General features: G+C 35.3%; 16 non-coding genes across 16 annotated transcripts; all 16 read right to left on the bottom strand.

Moving 5' to 3' along the window:
* Nucleotides 1–674: 674 nt before the first annotated feature.
* On the bottom strand, nt 675–781 carry LOC148514320 (U6 spliceosomal RNA). Its single transcript, XR_015879823.1, has one exon. It is a non-coding gene; the product is annotated as a U6 spliceosomal RNA (small nuclear RNA).
* Nucleotides 782–1304: 523 nt separating this feature from the next.
* LOC148514319 (U6 spliceosomal RNA) lies at nt 1305–1411 on the bottom strand. The gene has a single exon (XR_015879542.1). It is a non-coding gene; the product is annotated as a U6 spliceosomal RNA (small nuclear RNA).
* Nucleotides 1412–2942: 1531 nt separating this feature from the next.
* Nucleotides 2943–3049, bottom strand: LOC148514318 (U6 spliceosomal RNA). The gene has a single exon (XR_015879822.1). It is a non-coding gene; the product is annotated as a U6 spliceosomal RNA (small nuclear RNA).
* Nucleotides 3050–3572: 523 nt separating this feature from the next.
* Nucleotides 3573–3679, bottom strand: LOC148514317 (U6 spliceosomal RNA). Its single transcript, XR_015879541.1, has one exon. It is a non-coding gene; the product is annotated as a U6 spliceosomal RNA (small nuclear RNA).
* Nucleotides 3680–5210: 1531 nt separating this feature from the next.
* LOC148514316 (U6 spliceosomal RNA) lies at nt 5211–5317 on the bottom strand. The gene has a single exon (XR_015879821.1). It is a non-coding gene; the product is annotated as a U6 spliceosomal RNA (small nuclear RNA).
* A 523-nt stretch (nt 5318–5840) lies between these two features.
* LOC148514315 (U6 spliceosomal RNA) lies at nt 5841–5947 on the bottom strand. Its single transcript, XR_015879540.1, has one exon. It is a non-coding gene; the product is annotated as a U6 spliceosomal RNA (small nuclear RNA).
* A 1531-nt stretch (nt 5948–7478) lies between these two features.
* On the bottom strand, nt 7479–7585 carry LOC148514314 (U6 spliceosomal RNA). The gene has a single exon (XR_015879820.1). It is a non-coding gene; the product is annotated as a U6 spliceosomal RNA (small nuclear RNA).
* Nucleotides 7586–8108: 523 nt separating this feature from the next.
* Nucleotides 8109–8215, bottom strand: LOC148514313 (U6 spliceosomal RNA). The gene has a single exon (XR_015879539.1). It is a non-coding gene; the product is annotated as a U6 spliceosomal RNA (small nuclear RNA).
* A 1531-nt stretch (nt 8216–9746) lies between these two features.
* LOC148514312 (U6 spliceosomal RNA) lies at nt 9747–9853 on the bottom strand. Its single transcript, XR_015879819.1, has one exon. It is a non-coding gene; the product is annotated as a U6 spliceosomal RNA (small nuclear RNA).
* Nucleotides 9854–10376: 523 nt separating this feature from the next.
* Nucleotides 10377–10483, bottom strand: LOC148514311 (U6 spliceosomal RNA). Its single transcript, XR_015879538.1, has one exon. It is a non-coding gene; the product is annotated as a U6 spliceosomal RNA (small nuclear RNA).
* Nucleotides 10484–12014: 1531 nt separating this feature from the next.
* Nucleotides 12015–12121, bottom strand: LOC148514310 (U6 spliceosomal RNA). The gene has a single exon (XR_015879818.1). It is a non-coding gene; the product is annotated as a U6 spliceosomal RNA (small nuclear RNA).
* Nucleotides 12122–12643: 522 nt separating this feature from the next.
* Nucleotides 12644–12750, bottom strand: LOC148514309 (U6 spliceosomal RNA). The gene has a single exon (XR_015879537.1). It is a non-coding gene; the product is annotated as a U6 spliceosomal RNA (small nuclear RNA).
* Nucleotides 12751–14281: 1531 nt separating this feature from the next.
* Nucleotides 14282–14388, bottom strand: LOC148514308 (U6 spliceosomal RNA). Its single transcript, XR_015879817.1, has one exon. It is a non-coding gene; the product is annotated as a U6 spliceosomal RNA (small nuclear RNA).
* Nucleotides 14389–14911: 523 nt separating this feature from the next.
* Nucleotides 14912–15018, bottom strand: LOC148514307 (U6 spliceosomal RNA). The gene has a single exon (XR_015879536.1). It is a non-coding gene; the product is annotated as a U6 spliceosomal RNA (small nuclear RNA).
* Nucleotides 15019–16550: 1532 nt separating this feature from the next.
* Nucleotides 16551–16657, bottom strand: LOC148514306 (U6 spliceosomal RNA). Its single transcript, XR_015879816.1, has one exon. It is a non-coding gene; the product is annotated as a U6 spliceosomal RNA (small nuclear RNA).
* A 523-nt stretch (nt 16658–17180) lies between these two features.
* LOC148514305 (U6 spliceosomal RNA) lies at nt 17181–17287 on the bottom strand. Its single transcript, XR_015879814.1, has one exon. It is a non-coding gene; the product is annotated as a U6 spliceosomal RNA (small nuclear RNA).
* Nucleotides 17288–17567: the final 280 nt, after the last annotated feature.

Below are 17567 nucleotides of genomic sequence, written 5' to 3'. Positions count from 1 at the left end.
TGTTGTGAATGGCTCCTTGGTTTGACATCTAATACATTATGTGTTCAGCTCTTATTTTTGTGGAGCAGAGTTAAAAAAAGAATTTTTAGAAGTCTAGTATATCCATGGGTGTTTGGGGAGTTTCTTGATGGAACATTATGTGTAGAGGGAGAAGCTAGGCATTTGTTCTTTGTGGAAAGGGTCTTAAATCTCATGCATTAAGCAAATTAGGTGATTGCAGCATGCACCATGGGCTTCAATAATTATATATTAGCAGATTTGATTTGCTGGAGATTGTGGTTTTGTACTGTACAATTGTCTAGAGTTATGAATAGTTATTGGATAAAGAAAGATACATTTTTCCACTGTACCAAGCAGAACCTATTGGGTGCAGCAGTGCATATTCATGCCTTCAGACCTGGAGTGACTTGGAGGGGGCACCTGTCCCTTACGTTTCCGCTTCGACCAATAGATACACCCCTGCAAGTTCAATAAGAATTGAAGGTGGCTAAATAATTTTCTAAGTTTAAATATAACTGAGGCAGTCTGCACAATTCACACAATGATAAGTCATGTCTAACTGATGACATCATACAAGAGTTGGTCGATTTGTTCTTTGCTTGCAAAACTTCTTACCTTTTTATCTGCAGGTATCATTAAGTGGAAAAGAATTAATTTGTCCAGAGCTATATACCTAAAATATGGAACGCTTCACGAATTTGCGTGTCATCCTTGCGCAGGGGCCATGCTAATCTTCTCTGTATCGTTCCAATTTTAGTATATGTGCTGCCGAAGCAAGCACATTCCAAAAGCAAAGTCCTAAGATATATATACCCCACCATGTGCCTCAAGATTGATCTTAGGGAGAGTAAAAGATGGAAGTTAAATTCAGATGGGGTTTCAAAGACTGGAGAACACTTTACAATAAACAAGATAGAGCTACTTACTGGCAAAAAAATTCAATATCCCATTAAGGAAAGGCCACCAATTTCTATACGTACCACAGTCAAATTAATTATGCAAATTAGCATGTGGAGGTTCATTTCTTTTGGAACCATAGGCTGTACAAGATTAAAATTGCTCCTAAGTACAGAACAAGTGAAGTAGGAATGGAAAATGGCAAAATAGTTTTCTAAGACTTAATAGAAGTACTGAGACAACCTGCACAATTTAGACAAGAATTGAATTTGAAAATGATATGTCATGTCGAACTGATTTTGTCATAAAAAAGTTGGTCGATTTGTTCTTTGCTTGCAAAATTTCTTGACTTTTTATCTGCAGGTATCTTAAGTGGAATCGAATTAATTTGTCCAGAGCTATATACCTAAAATATGGAACGCTTCACGAATTTGCGTGTCATCCTTGTGCAGGGGCCATGCTAATCTTCTCTGTATCGTTCCAATTTTAGTATATGTGCTGCCGAAGCAAGCACATTCCAAAAGCAAAGTCCTAAGAGTTATATACCCCACCATGTGCCTCAAGATTGATCTTAGGGAGAGTGAAAGTTGGAAGTTAAATTTAAATAGGGTTTTATAAACTGGAGAACATTAACAAGATAGAGCTGCTAACTGGCAAAAAAATTCAATATCCCATTAAGGAATAGCCATCGATTTCCATACATACCACAGTGAAACAAATTATGAAAATTGGCATGTAGAGGTTCATTTCTTCAAAACCATAGACCGTACTAGGCTAAAATTGCTTCTTTGCATTCTTTGGCTAGGATGGCACTTGACAAAAATGGGTGCTCTTTGCCAGGCACCCCTGTGCATCTAAGCAGCCAGGTTTCCAGACATCAGCAAAATCTCCAGCCAAAAAAACATTTACTGCCCATTAAATAACCATTCTTTTTTATAACTTTATAGTTTATAGCATTTAGTTTAGGGAGACTAAAGAATTTTACTTCTAAATGTTTTTAGTTTATAATACTAATCATATGCTAATCACCATTTATGTAATCGGTTAATGTCAAATAAGTGGGCAAAAAGGTCAAAAATGACATAGTTTACACTTAAAATGTATTTGTTGCTAAACAAATTTGGATATATGCAAATTATGTAACTGCTAAACTTTAAGATTGTAAATTAAGTATTGTGTGCACTATCTTTTGGCTCAATTAACAATAAAAGTAAAAAATACAGATGAAAAGCATATGGTAAGTATTGTAAATTAATAATATATATATATTTTGAAGCCACAACTTGGTCTCCCTAATTGTATTGGTATATGATTTAAACTAGCCCTAACATTTTATTTTTATTTTTGTACATTCTGTTAGAGGTGCTTATGTGTTGTGAATGGCTCCTTGGTTTGACATCTAATACATTATGTGTTCAGCTCTTATTTTTGTGGAGCAGAGTTAAAAAAAGAATTTTTAGAAGTCTAGTATATCCATGGGTGTTTGGGGAGTTTCTTGATGGAACATTATGTGTAGAGGGAGAAGCTAGGCATTTGTTCTTTGTGGAAAGGGTCTTAAATCTCATGCATTAAGCAAATTAGGTGATTGCAGCATGCACCATGGGCTTCAATAATTATATATTAGCAGATTTGATTTGCTGGAGATTGTGGTTTTGTACTGTACAATTGTCTAGAGTTATGAATAGTTATTGGATAAAGAAAGATACATTTTTCCACTGTACCAAGCAGAACCTATTGGGTGCAGCAGTGCATATTCATGCCTTCAGACCTGGAGTGACTTGGAGGGGGCACCTGTCCCTTACGTTTCCGCTTCGACCAATAGATACACCCCTGCAAGTTCAATAAGAATTGAAGGTGGCTAAATAATTTTCTAAGTTTAAATATAACTGAGGCAGTCTGCACAATTCACACAATGATAAGTCATGTCTAACTGATGACATCATACAAGAGTTGGTCGATTTGTTCTTTGCTTGCAAAACTTCTTACCTTTTTATCTGCAGGTATCATTAAGTGGAAAAGAATTAATTTGTCCAGAGCTATATACCTAAAATATGGAACGCTTCACGAATTTGCGTGTCATCCTTGCGCAGGGGCCATGCTAATCTTCTCTGTATCGTTCCAATTTTAGTATATGTGCTGCCGAAGCAAGCACATTCCAAAAGCAAAGTCCTAAGATATATATACCCCACCATGTGCCTCAAGATTGATCTTAGGGAGAGTAAAAGATGGAAGTTAAATTCAGATGGGGTTTCAAAGACTGGAGAACACTTTACAATAAACAAGATAGAGCTACTTACTGGCAAAAAAATTCAATATCCCATTAAGGAAAGGCCACCAATTTCTATACGTACCACAGTCAAATTAATTATGCAAATTAGCATGTGGAGGTTCATTTCTTTTGGAACCATAGGCTGTACAAGATTAAAATTGCTCCTAAGTACAGAACAAGTGAAGTAGGAATGGAAAATGGCAAAATAGTTTTCTAAGACTTAATAGAAGTACTGAGACAACCTGCACAATTTAGACAAGAATTGAATTTGAAAATGATATGTCATGTCGAACTGATTTTGTCATAAAAAAGTTGGTCGATTTGTTCTTTGCTTGCAAAATTTCTTGACTTTTTATCTGCAGGTATCTTAAGTGGAATCGAATTAATTTGTCCAGAGCTATATACCTAAAATATGGAACGCTTCACGAATTTGCGTGTCATCCTTGTGCAGGGGCCATGCTAATCTTCTCTGTATCGTTCCAATTTTAGTATATGTGCTGCCGAAGCAAGCACATTCCAAAAGCAAAGTCCTAAGAGTTATATACCCCACCATGTGCCTCAAGATTGATCTTAGGGAGAGTGAAAGTTGGAAGTTAAATTTAAATAGGGTTTTATAAACTGGAGAACATTAACAAGATAGAGCTGCTAACTGGCAAAAAAATTCAATATCCCATTAAGGAATAGCCATCGATTTCCATACATACCACAGTGAAACAAATTATGAAAATTGGCATGTAGAGGTTCATTTCTTCAAAACCATAGACCGTACTAGGCTAAAATTGCTTCTTTGCATTCTTTGGCTAGGATGGCACTTGACAAAAATGGGTGCTCTTTGCCAGGCACCCCTGTGCATCTAAGCAGCCAGGTTTCCAGACATCAGCAAAATCTCCAGCCAAAAAAACATTTACTGCCCATTAAATAACCATTCTTTTTTATAACTTTATAGTTTATAGCATTTAGTTTAGGGAGACTAAAGAATTTTACTTCTAAATGTTTTTAGTTTATAATACTAATCATATGCTAATCACCATTTATGTAATCGGTTAATGTCAAATAAGTGGGCAAAAAGGTCAAAAATGACATAGTTTACACTTAAAATGTATTTGTTGCTAAACAAATTTGGATATATGCAAATTATGTAACTGCTAAACTTTAAGATTGTAAATTAAGTATTGTGTGCACTATCTTTTGGCTCAATTAACAATAAAAGTAAAAAATACAGATGAAAAGCATATGGTAAGTATTGTAAATTAATAATATATATATATTTTGAAGCCACAACTTGGTCTCCCTAATTGTATTGGTATATGATTTAAACTAGCCCTAACATTTTATTTTTATTTTTGTACATTCTGTTAGAGGTGCTTATGTGTTGTGAATGGCTCCTTGGTTTGACATCTAATACATTATGTGTTCAGCTCTTATTTTTGTGGAGCAGAGTTAAAAAAAGAATTTTTAGAAGTCTAGTATATCCATGGGTGTTTGGGGAGTTTCTTGATGGAACATTATGTGTAGAGGGAGAAGCTAGGCATTTGTTCTTTGTGGAAAGGGTCTTAAATCTCATGCATTAAGCAAATTAGGTGATTGCAGCATGCACCATGGGCTTCAATAATTATATATTAGCAGATTTGATTTGCTGGAGATTGTGGTTTTGTACTGTACAATTGTCTAGAGTTATGAATAGTTATTGGATAAAGAAAGATACATTTTTCCACTGTACCAAGCAGAACCTATTGGGTGCAGCAGTGCATATTCATGCCTTCAGACCTGGAGTGACTTGGAGGGGGCACCTGTCCCTTACGTTTCCGCTTCGACCAATAGATACACCCCTGCAAGTTCAATAAGAATTGAAGGTGGCTAAATAATTTTCTAAGTTTAAATATAACTGAGGCAGTCTGCACAATTCACACAATGATAAGTCATGTCTAACTGATGACATCATACAAGAGTTGGTCGATTTGTTCTTTGCTTGCAAAACTTCTTACCTTTTTATCTGCAGGTATCATTAAGTGGAAAAGAATTAATTTGTCCAGAGCTATATACCTAAAATATGGAACGCTTCACGAATTTGCGTGTCATCCTTGCGCAGGGGCCATGCTAATCTTCTCTGTATCGTTCCAATTTTAGTATATGTGCTGCCGAAGCAAGCACATTCCAAAAGCAAAGTCCTAAGATATATATACCCCACCATGTGCCTCAAGATTGATCTTAGGGAGAGTAAAAGATGGAAGTTAAATTCAGATGGGGTTTCAAAGACTGGAGAACACTTTACAATAAACAAGATAGAGCTACTTACTGGCAAAAAAATTCAATATCCCATTAAGGAAAGGCCACCAATTTCTATACGTACCACAGTCAAATTAATTATGCAAATTAGCATGTGGAGGTTCATTTCTTTTGGAACCATAGGCTGTACAAGATTAAAATTGCTCCTAAGTACAGAACAAGTGAAGTAGGAATGGAAAATGGCAAAATAGTTTTCTAAGACTTAATAGAAGTACTGAGACAACCTGCACAATTTAGACAAGAATTGAATTTGAAAATGATATGTCATGTCGAACTGATTTTGTCATAAAAAAGTTGGTCGATTTGTTCTTTGCTTGCAAAATTTCTTGACTTTTTATCTGCAGGTATCTTAAGTGGAATCGAATTAATTTGTCCAGAGCTATATACCTAAAATATGGAACGCTTCACGAATTTGCGTGTCATCCTTGTGCAGGGGCCATGCTAATCTTCTCTGTATCGTTCCAATTTTAGTATATGTGCTGCCGAAGCAAGCACATTCCAAAAGCAAAGTCCTAAGAGTTATATACCCCACCATGTGCCTCAAGATTGATCTTAGGGAGAGTGAAAGTTGGAAGTTAAATTTAAATAGGGTTTTATAAACTGGAGAACATTAACAAGATAGAGCTGCTAACTGGCAAAAAAATTCAATATCCCATTAAGGAATAGCCATCGATTTCCATACATACCACAGTGAAACAAATTATGAAAATTGGCATGTAGAGGTTCATTTCTTCAAAACCATAGACCGTACTAGGCTAAAATTGCTTCTTTGCATTCTTTGGCTAGGATGGCACTTGACAAAAATGGGTGCTCTTTGCCAGGCACCCCTGTGCATCTAAGCAGCCAGGTTTCCAGACATCAGCAAAATCTCCAGCCAAAAAAACATTTACTGCCCATTAAATAACCATTCTTTTTTATAACTTTATAGTTTATAGCATTTAGTTTAGGGAGACTAAAGAATTTTACTTCTAAATGTTTTTAGTTTATAATACTAATCATATGCTAATCACCATTTATGTAATCGGTTAATGTCAAATAAGTGGGCAAAAAGGTCAAAAATGACATAGTTTACACTTAAAATGTATTTGTTGCTAAACAAATTTGGATATATGCAAATTATGTAACTGCTAAACTTTAAGATTGTAAATTAAGTATTGTGTGCACTATCTTTTGGCTCAATTAACAATAAAAGTAAAAAATACAGATGAAAAGCATATGGTAAGTATTGTAAATTAATAATATATATATATTTTGAAGCCACAACTTGGTCTCCCTAATTGTATTGGTATATGATTTAAACTAGCCCTAACATTTTATTTTTATTTTTGTACATTCTGTTAGAGGTGCTTATGTGTTGTGAATGGCTCCTTGGTTTGACATCTAATACATTATGTGTTCAGCTCTTATTTTTGTGGAGCAGAGTTAAAAAAAGAATTTTTAGAAGTCTAGTATATCCATGGGTGTTTGGGGAGTTTCTTGATGGAACATTATGTGTAGAGGGAGAAGCTAGGCATTTGTTCTTTGTGGAAAGGGTCTTAAATCTCATGCATTAAGCAAATTAGGTGATTGCAGCATGCACCATGGGCTTCAATAATTATATATTAGCAGATTTGATTTGCTGGAGATTGTGGTTTTGTACTGTACAATTGTCTAGAGTTATGAATAGTTATTGGATAAAGAAAGATACATTTTTCCACTGTACCAAGCAGAACCTATTGGGTGCAGCAGTGCATATTCATGCCTTCAGACCTGGAGTGACTTGGAGGGGGCACCTGTCCCTTACGTTTCCGCTTCGACCAATAGATACACCCCTGCAAGTTCAATAAGAATTGAAGGTGGCTAAATAATTTTCTAAGTTTAAATATAACTGAGGCAGTCTGCACAATTCACACAATGATAAGTCATGTCTAACTGATGACATCATACAAGAGTTGGTCGATTTGTTCTTTGCTTGCAAAACTTCTTACCTTTTTATCTGCAGGTATCATTAAGTGGAAAAGAATTAATTTGTCCAGAGCTATATACCTAAAATATGGAACGCTTCACGAATTTGCGTGTCATCCTTGCGCAGGGGCCATGCTAATCTTCTCTGTATCGTTCCAATTTTAGTATATGTGCTGCCGAAGCAAGCACATTCCAAAAGCAAAGTCCTAAGATATATATACCCCACCATGTGCCTCAAGATTGATCTTAGGGAGAGTAAAAGATGGAAGTTAAATTCAGATGGGGTTTCAAAGACTGGAGAACACTTTACAATAAACAAGATAGAGCTACTTACTGGCAAAAAAATTCAATATCCCATTAAGGAAAGGCCACCAATTTCTATACGTACCACAGTCAAATTAATTATGCAAATTAGCATGTGGAGGTTCATTTCTTTTGGAACCATAGGCTGTACAAGATTAAAATTGCTCCTAAGTACAGAACAAGTGAAGTAGGAATGGAAAATGGCAAAATAGTTTTCTAAGACTTAATAGAAGTACTGAGACAACCTGCACAATTTAGACAAGAATTGAATTTGAAAATGATATGTCATGTCGAACTGATTTTGTCATAAAAAAGTTGGTCGATTTGTTCTTTGCTTGCAAAATTTCTTGACTTTTTATCTGCAGGTATCTTAAGTGGAATCGAATTAATTTGTCCAGAGCTATATACCTAAAATATGGAACGCTTCACGAATTTGCGTGTCATCCTTGTGCAGGGGCCATGCTAATCTTCTCTGTATCGTTCCAATTTTAGTATATGTGCTGCCGAAGCAAGCACATTCCAAAAGCAAAGTCCTAAGAGTTATATACCCCACCATGTGCCTCAAGATTGATCTTAGGGAGAGTGAAAGTTGGAAGTTAAATTTAAATAGGGTTTTATAAACTGGAGAACATTAACAAGATAGAGCTGCTAACTGGCAAAAAAATTCAATATCCCATTAAGGAATAGCCATCGATTTCCATACATACCACAGTGAAACAAATTATGAAAATTGGCATGTAGAGGTTCATTTCTTCAAAACCATAGACCGTACTAGGCTAAAATTGCTTCTTTGCATTCTTTGGCTAGGATGGCACTTGACAAAAATGGGTGCTCTTTGCCAGGCACCCCTGTGCATCTAAGCAGCCAGGTTTCCAGACATCAGCAAAATCTCCAGCCAAAAAAACATTTACTGCCCATTAAATAACCATTCTTTTTTATAACTTTATAGTTTATAGCATTTAGTTTAGGGAGACTAAAGAATTTTACTTCTAAATGTTTTTAGTTTATAATACTAATCATATGCTAATCACCATTTATGTAATCGGTTAATGTCAAATAAGTGGGCAAAAAGGTCAAAAATGACATAGTTTACACTTAAAATGTATTTGTTGCTAAACAAATTTGGATATATGCAAATTATGTAACTGCTAAACTTTAAGATTGTAAATTAAGTATTGTGTGCACTATCTTTTGGCTCAATTAACAATAAAAGTAAAAAATACAGATGAAAAGCATATGGTAAGTATTGTAAATTAATAATATATATATATTTTGAAGCCACAACTTGGTCTCCCTAATTGTATTGGTATATGATTTAAACTAGCCCTAACATTTTATTTTTATTTTTGTACATTCTGTTAGAGGTGCTTATGTGTTGTGAATGGCTCCTTGGTTTGACATCTAATACATTATGTGTTCAGCTCTTATTTTTGTGGAGCAGAGTTAAAAAAAGAATTTTTAGAAGTCTAGTATATCCATGGGTGTTTGGGGAGTTTCTTGATGGAACATTATGTGTAGAGGGAGAAGCTAGGCATTTGTTCTTTGTGGAAAGGGTCTTAAATCTCATGCATTAAGCAAATTAGGTGATTGCAGCATGCACCATGGGCTTCAATAATTATATATTAGCAGATTTGATTTGCTGGAGATTGTGGTTTTGTACTGTACAATTGTCTAGAGTTATGAATAGTTATTGGATAAAGAAAGATACATTTTTCCACTGTACCAAGCAGAACCTATTGGGTGCAGCAGTGCATATTCATGCCTTCAGACCTGGAGTGACTTGGAGGGGGCACCTGTCCCTTACGTTTCCGCTTCGACCAATAGATACACCCCTGCAAGTTCAATAAGAATTGAAGGTGGCTAAATAATTTTCTAAGTTTAAATATAACTGAGGCAGTCTGCACAATTCACACAATGATAAGTCATGTCTAACTGATGACATCATACAAGAGTTGGTCGATTTGTTCTTTGCTTGCAAAACTTCTTACCTTTTTATCTGCAGGTATCATTAAGTGGAAAAGAATTAATTTGTCCAGAGCTATATACCTAAAATATGGAACGCTTCACGAATTTGCGTGTCATCCTTGCGCAGGGGCCATGCTAATCTTCTCTGTATCGTTCCAATTTTAGTATATGTGCTGCCGAAGCAAGCACATTCCAAAAGCAAAGTCCTAAGATATATATACCCCACCATGTGCCTCAAGATTGATCTTAGGGAGAGTAAAAGATGGAAGTTAAATTCAGATGGGGTTTCAAAGACTGGAGAACACTTTACAATAAACAAGATAGAGCTACTTACTGGCAAAAAAATTCAATATCCCATTAAGGAAAGGCCACCAATTTCTATACGTACCACAGTCAAATTAATTATGCAAATTAGCATGTGGAGGTTCATTTCTTTTGGAACCATAGGCTGTACAAGATTAAAATTGCTCCTAAGTACAGAACAAGTGAAGTAGGAATGGAAAATGGCAAAATAGTTTTCTAAGACTTAATAGAAGTACTGAGACAACCTGCACAATTTAGACAAGAATTGAATTTGAAAATGATATGTCATGTCGAACTGATTTTGTCATAAAAAAGTTGGTCGATTTGTTCTTTGCTTGCAAAATTTCTTGACTTTTTATCTGCAGGTATCTTAAGTGGAATCGAATTAATTTGTCCAGAGCTATATACCTAAAATATGGAACGCTTCACGAATTTGCGTGTCATCCTTGTGCAGGGGCCATGCTAATCTTCTCTGTATCGTTCCAATTTTAGTATATGTGCTGCCGAAGCAAGCACATTCCAAAAGCAAAGTCCTAAGAGTTATATACCCCACCATGTGCCTCAAGATTGATCTTAGGGAGAGTGAAAGTTGGAAGTTAAATTTAAATAGGGTTTTATAAACTGGAGAACATTAACAAGATAGAGCTGCTAACTGGCAAAAAAATTCAATATCCCATTAAGGAATAGCCATCGATTTCCATACATACCACAGTGAAACAAATTATGAAAATTGGCATGTAGAGGTTCATTTCTTCAAAACCATAGACCGTACTAGGCTAAAATTGCTTCTTCGCATTCTTTGGCTAGGATGGCACTTGACAAAAATGGGTGCTCTTTGCCAGGCACCCCTGTGCATCTAAGCAGCCAGGTTTCCAGACATCAGCAAAATCTCCAGCCAAAAAAACATTTACTGCCCATTAAATAACCATTCTTTTTTATAACTTTATAGTTTATAGCATTTAGTTTAGGGAGACTAAAGAATTTTACTTCTAAATGTTTTTAGTTTATAATACTAATCATATGCTAATCACCATTTATGTAATCGGTTAATGTCAAATAAGTGGGCAAAAAGGTCAAAAATGACATAGTTTACACTTAAAATGTATTTGTTGCTAAACAAATTTGGATATATGCAAATTATGTAACTGCTAAACTTTAAGATTGTAAATTAAGTATTGTGTGCACTATCTTTTGGCTCAATTAACAATAAAAGTAAAAAATACAGATGAAAAGCATATGGTAAGTATTGTAAATTAATAATATATATATATTTTGAAGCCACAACTTGGTCTCCCTAATTGTATTGGTATATGATTTAAACTAGCCCTAACATTTTATTTTTATTTTTGTACATTCTGTTAGAGGTGCTTATGTGTTGTGAATGGCTCCTTGGTTTGACATCTAATACATTATGTGTTCAGCTCTTATTTTTGTGGAGCAGAGTTAAAAAAAGAATTTTTAGAAGTCTAGTATATCCATGGGTGTTTGGGGAGTTTCTTGATGGAACATTATGTGTAGAGGGAGAAGCTAGGCATTTGTTCTTTGTGGAAAGGGTCTTAAATCTCATGCATTAAGCAAATTAGGTGATTGCAGCATGCACCATGGGCTTCAATAATTATATATTAGCAGATTTGATTTGCTGGAGATTGTGGTTTTGTACTGTACAATTGTCTAGAGTTATGAATAGTTATTGGATAAAGAAAGATACATTTTTCCACTGTACCAAGCAGAACCTATTGGGTGCAGCAGTGCATATTCATGCCTTCAGACCTGGAGTGACTTGGAGGGGGCACCTGTCCCTTACGTTTCCGCTTCGACCAATAGATACACCCCTGCAAGTTCAATAAGAATTGAAGGTGGCTAAATAATTTTCTAAGTTTAAATATAACTGAGGCAGTCTGCACAATTCACACAATGATAAGTCATGTCTAACTGATGACATCATACAAGAGTTGGTCGATTTGTTCTTTGCTTGCAAAACTTCTTACCTTTTTATCTGCAGGTATCATTAAGTGGAAAAGAATTAATTTGTCCAGAGCTATATACCTAAAATATGGAACGCTTCACGAATTTGCGTGTCATCCTTGCGCAGGGGCCATGCTAATCTTCTCTGTATCGTTCCAATTTTAGTATATGTGCTGCCGAAGCAAGCACATTCCAAAAGCAAAGTCCTAAGATATATATACCCCACCATGTGCCTCAAGATTGATCTTAGGGAGAGTAAAAGATGGAAGTTAAATTCAGATGGGGTTTCAAAGACTGGAGAACACTTTACAATAAACAAGATAGAGCTACTTACTGGCAAAAAATTCAATATCCCATTAAGGAAAGGCCACCAATTTCTATACGTACCACAGTCAAATTAATTATGCAAATTAGCATGTGGAGGTTCATTTCTTTTGGAACCATAGGCTGTACAAGATTAAAATTGCTCCTAAGTACAGAACAAGTGAAGTAGGAATGGAAAATGGCAAAATAGTTTTCTAAGACTTAATAGAAGTACTGAGACAACCTGCACAATTTAGACAAGAATTGAATTTGAAAATGATATGTCATGTCGAACTGATTTTGTCATAAAAAAGTTGGTCGATTTGTTCTTTGCTTGCAAAATTTCTTGACTTTTTATCTGCAGGTATCTTAAGTGGAATCGAATTAATTTGTCCAGAGCTATATACCTAAAATATGGAACGCTTCACGAATTTGCGTGTCATCCTTGTGCAGGGGCCATGCTAATCTTCTCTGTATCGTTCCAATTTTAGTATATGTGCTGCCGAAGCAAGCACATTCCAAAAGCAAAGTCCTAAGAGTTATATACCCCACCATGTGCCTCAAGATTGATCTTAGGGAGAGTGAAAGTTGGAAGTTAAATTTAAATAGGGTTTTATAAACTGGAGAACATTAACAAGATAGAGCTGCTAACTGGCAAAAAAATTCAATATCCCATTAAGGAATAGCCATCGATTTCCATACATACCACAGTGAAACAAATTATGAAAATTGGCATGTAGAGGTTCATTTCTTCAAAACCATAGACCGTACTAGGCTAAAATTGCTTCTTTGCATTCTTTGGCTAGGATGGCACTTGACAAAAATGGGTGCTCTTTGCCAGGCACCCCTGTGCATCTAAGCAGCCAGGTTTCCAGACATCAGCAAAATCTCCAGCCAAAAAAACATTTACTGCCCATTAAATAACCATTCTTTTTTATAACTTTATAGTTTATAGCATTTAGTTTAGGGAGACTAAAGAATTTTACTTCTAAATGTTTTTAGTTTATAATACTAATCATATGCTAATCACCATTTATGTAATCGGTTAATGTCAAATAAGTGGGCAAAAAGGTCAAAAATGACATAGTTTACACTTAAAATGTATTTGTTGCTAAACAAATTTGGATATATGCAAATTATGTAACTGCTAAACTTTAAGATTGTAAATTAAGTATTGTGTGCACTATCTTTTGGCTCAATTAACAATAAAAGTAAAAAATACAGATGAAAAGCATATGGTAAGTATTGTAAATTAATAATATATATATATTTTGAAGCCACAACTTGGTCTCCCTAATTGTATTGGTATATGATTTAAACTAGCCCTAACATTTTATTTTTATTTTTGTACATTCTGTTAGAGGTGCTTATGTGTTGTGAATGGCTCCTTGGTTTGACATCTAATACATTATGTGTTCAGCTCTTATTTTTGTGGAGCAGAGTTAAAAAAAGAATTTTTAGAAGTCTAGTATATCCATGGGTGTTTGGGGAGTTTCTTGATGGAACATTATGTGTAGAGGGAGAAGCTAGGCATTTGTTCTTTGTGGAAAGGGTCTTAAATCTCATGCATTAAGCAAATTAGGTGATTGCAGCATGCACCATGGGCTTCAATAATTATATATTAGCAGATTTGATTTGCTGGAGATTGTGGTTTTGTACTGTACAATTGTCTAGAGTTATGAATAGTTATTGGATAAAGAAAGATACATTTTTCCACTGTACCAAGCAGAACCTATTGGGTGCAGCAGTGCATATTCATGCCTTCAGACCTGGAGTGACTTGGAGGGGGCACCTGTCCCTTACGTTTCCGCTTCGACCAATAGATACACCCCTGCAAGTTCAATAAGAATTGAAGGTGGCTAAATAATTTTCTAAGTTTAAATATAACTGAGGCAGTCTGCACAATTCACACAATGATAAGTCATGTCTAACTGATGACATCATACAAGAGTTGGTCGATTTGTTCTTTGCTTGCAAAACTTCTTACCTTTTTATCTGCAGGTATCATTAAGTGGAAAAGAATTAATTTGTCCAGAGCTATATACCTAAAATATGGAACGCTTCACGAATTTGCGTGTCATCCTTGCGCAGGGGCCATGCTAATCTTCTCTGTATCGTTCCAATTTTAGTATATGTGCTGCCGAAGCAAGCACATTCCAAAAGCAAAGTCCTAAGATATATATACCCCACCATGTGCCTCAAGATTGATCTTAGGGAGAGTAAAAGATGGAAGTTAAATTCAGATGGGGTTTCAAAGACTGGAGAACACTTTACAATAAACAAGATAGAGCTACTTACTGGCAAAAAAATTCAATATCCCATTAAGGAAAGGCCACCAATTTCTATACGTACCACAGTCAAATTAATTATGCAAATTAGCATGTGGAGGTTCATTTCTTTTGGAACCATAGGCTGTACAAGATTAAAATTGCTCCTAAGTACAGAACAAGTGAAGTAGGAATGGAAAATGGCAAAATAGTTTTCTAAGACTTAATAGAAGTACTGAGACAACCTGCACAATTTAGACAAGAATTGAATTTGAAAATGATATGTCATGTCGAACTGATTTTGTCATAAAAAAGTTGGTCGATTTGTTCTTTGCTTGCAAAATTTCTTGACTTTTTATCTGCAGGTATCTTAAGTGGAATCGAATTAATTTGTCCAGAGCTATATACCTAAAATATGGAACGCTTCACGAATTTGCGTGTCATCCTTGTGCAGGGGCCATGCTAATCTTCTCTGTATCGTTCCAATTTTAGTATATGTGCTGCCGAAGCAAGCACATTCCAAAAGCAAAGTCCTAAGAGTTATATACCCCACCATGTGCCTCAAGATTGATCTTAGGGAGAGTGAAAGTTGGAAGTTAAATTTAAATAGGGTTTTATAAACTGGAGAACATTAACAAGATAGAGCTGCTAACTGGCAAAAAAATTCAATATCCCATTAAGGAATAGCCATCGATTTCCATACATACCACAGTGAAACAAATTATGAAAATTGGCATGTAGAGGTTAATTTCTTCAAAACCATAGACCGTACTAGGCTAAAATTGCTTCTTCGCATTCTTTGGCTAGGATGGCACTTGACAAAAAATGGGTGCTCTTTGCCAGGCACCCCTGTGCATCTAAGCAGCCAGGTTTCCAGACATCAGCAAAATCTCCAGCCAAAAAAACATTTACTGCCCATTAAATAACCATTCTTTTTTATAACTTTATAGTTTATAGCATTTAGTTTAGGGAGACTAAAGAATTTTACTTCTAAATGTTTTTAGTTTATAATACTAATCATATGCTAATCACCATTTATGTAATCGGTTAATGTCAAATAAGTGGGCAAAAAGGTCAAAAATGACATAGTTTACACTTAAAATGTATTTGTTGCTAAACAAATTTGGATATATGCAAATTATGTAACTGCTAAACTTTAAGATTGTAAATTAAGTATTGTGTGCACTATCTTTTGGCTCAATTAACAATAAAAGTAAAAAATACAGATGAAAAGCATATGGTAAGTATTGTAAATTAATAATATATATATATTTTGAAGCCACAACTTGGTCTCCCTAATTGTATTGGTATATGATTTAAACTAGCCCTAACATTTTATTTTTATTTTTGTACATTCTGTTAGAGGTGCTTATGTGTTGTGAATGGCTCCTTGGTTTGACATCTAATACATTATGTGTTCAGCTCTTATTTTTGTGGAGCAGAGTTAAAAAAAGAATTTTTAGAAGTCTAGTATATCCATGGGTGTTTGGGGAGTTTCTTGATGGAACATTATGTGTAGAGGGAGAAGCTAGGCATTTGTTCTTTGTGGAAAGGGTCTTAAATCTCATGCATTAAGCAAATTAGGTGATTGCAGCATGCACCATGGGCTTCAATAATTATATATTAGCAGATTTGATTTGCTGGAGATTGTGGTTTTGTACTGTACAATTGTCTAGAGTTATGAATAGTTATTGGATAAAGAAAGATACATTTTTCCACTGTACCAAGCAGAACCTATTGGGTGCAGCAGTGCATATTCATGCCTTCAGACCTGGAGTGACTTGGAGGGGGCACCTGTCCCTTACGTTTCCGCTTCGACCAATAGATACACCCCTGCAAGTTCAATAAGAATTGAAGGTGGCTAAATAATTTTCTAAGTTTAAATATAACTGAGGCAGTCTGCACAATTCACACAATGATAAGTCATGTCTAACTGATGACATCATACAAGAGTTGGTCGATTTGTTCTTTGCTTGCAAAACTTCTTACCTTTTTATCTGCAGGTATCATTAAGTGGAAAAGAATTAATTTGTCCAGAGCTATATACCTAAAATATGGAACGCTTCACGAATTTGCGTGTCATCCTTGCGCAGGGGCCATGCTAATCTTCTCTGTATCGTTCCAATTTTAGTATATGTGCTGCCGAAGCAAGCACATTCCAAAAGCAAAGTCCTAAGATATATATACCCCACCATGTGCCTCAAGATTGATCTTAGGGAGAGTAAAAGATGGAAGTTAAATTCAGATGGGGTTTCAAAGACTGGAGAACACTTTACAATAAACAAGATAGAGCTACTTACTGGCAAAAAAATTCAATATCCCATTAAGGAAAGGCCACCAATTTCTATACGTACCACAGTCAAATTAATTATGCAAATTAGCATGTGGAGGTTCATTTCTTTTGGAACCATAGGCTGTACAAGATTAAAATTGCTCCTAAGTACAGAACAAGTGAAGTAGGAATGGAAAGTGGCAAAATAGTTTTCTAAGACTTAATAGAAGTACTGAGACAACCTGCACAATTTAGACAAGAATTGAATTTGAAAATGATATGTCATGTCGAACTGATTTTGTCATAAAAAAGTTGGTCGATTTATTCTTTGCTTGCAAAATTTCTTGACTTTTTATCTGCAGGTATCTTAAGTGGAATCGAATTAATTTGTCCAAAGCTATATACCTAAAATATGGAACGCTTCACGAATTTGCGTGTCATCCTTGCGCAGGGGCCATGCTAATCTTCTCTGTATCGTTCCAATTTTAGTATATGTGCTGCCGAAGCAAGCACATTCCAAAAGCAAAGTCCTAAGAGTTATATACCCCACCATGTGCCTCAAGATTGATCTTAGGGAGAGTGAAAGTTGGAAGTTAAATTTAAATAGGGTTTTATAAACTGGAGAACATTAACAAGATAGAGCTGCTAACTGGCAAAAAAATTCAATATCCCATTAAGGAATAGCCATCGATTTCCATACATACCACAGTGAAACAAATTATGAAAATTGGCATGTAGAGGTTCATTTCTTCAAAACCATAGACCGTACTAGGCTAAAATTGCTTCTTTGCAT

This window comes from Taudactylus pleione, unplaced genomic scaffold (genome assembly GCF_031769625.1).
Source record: "Taudactylus pleione unplaced genomic scaffold, aTauple2 ptg000262l, whole genome shotgun sequence".
Taxonomy (NCBI): Eukaryota; Metazoa; Chordata; class Amphibia; order Anura; family Myobatrachidae; genus Taudactylus; species Taudactylus pleione.
The sequence above is the reverse complement of the archived record's forward strand: the minus strand, read 5'-3'. Positions and strand labels throughout refer to the sequence as shown.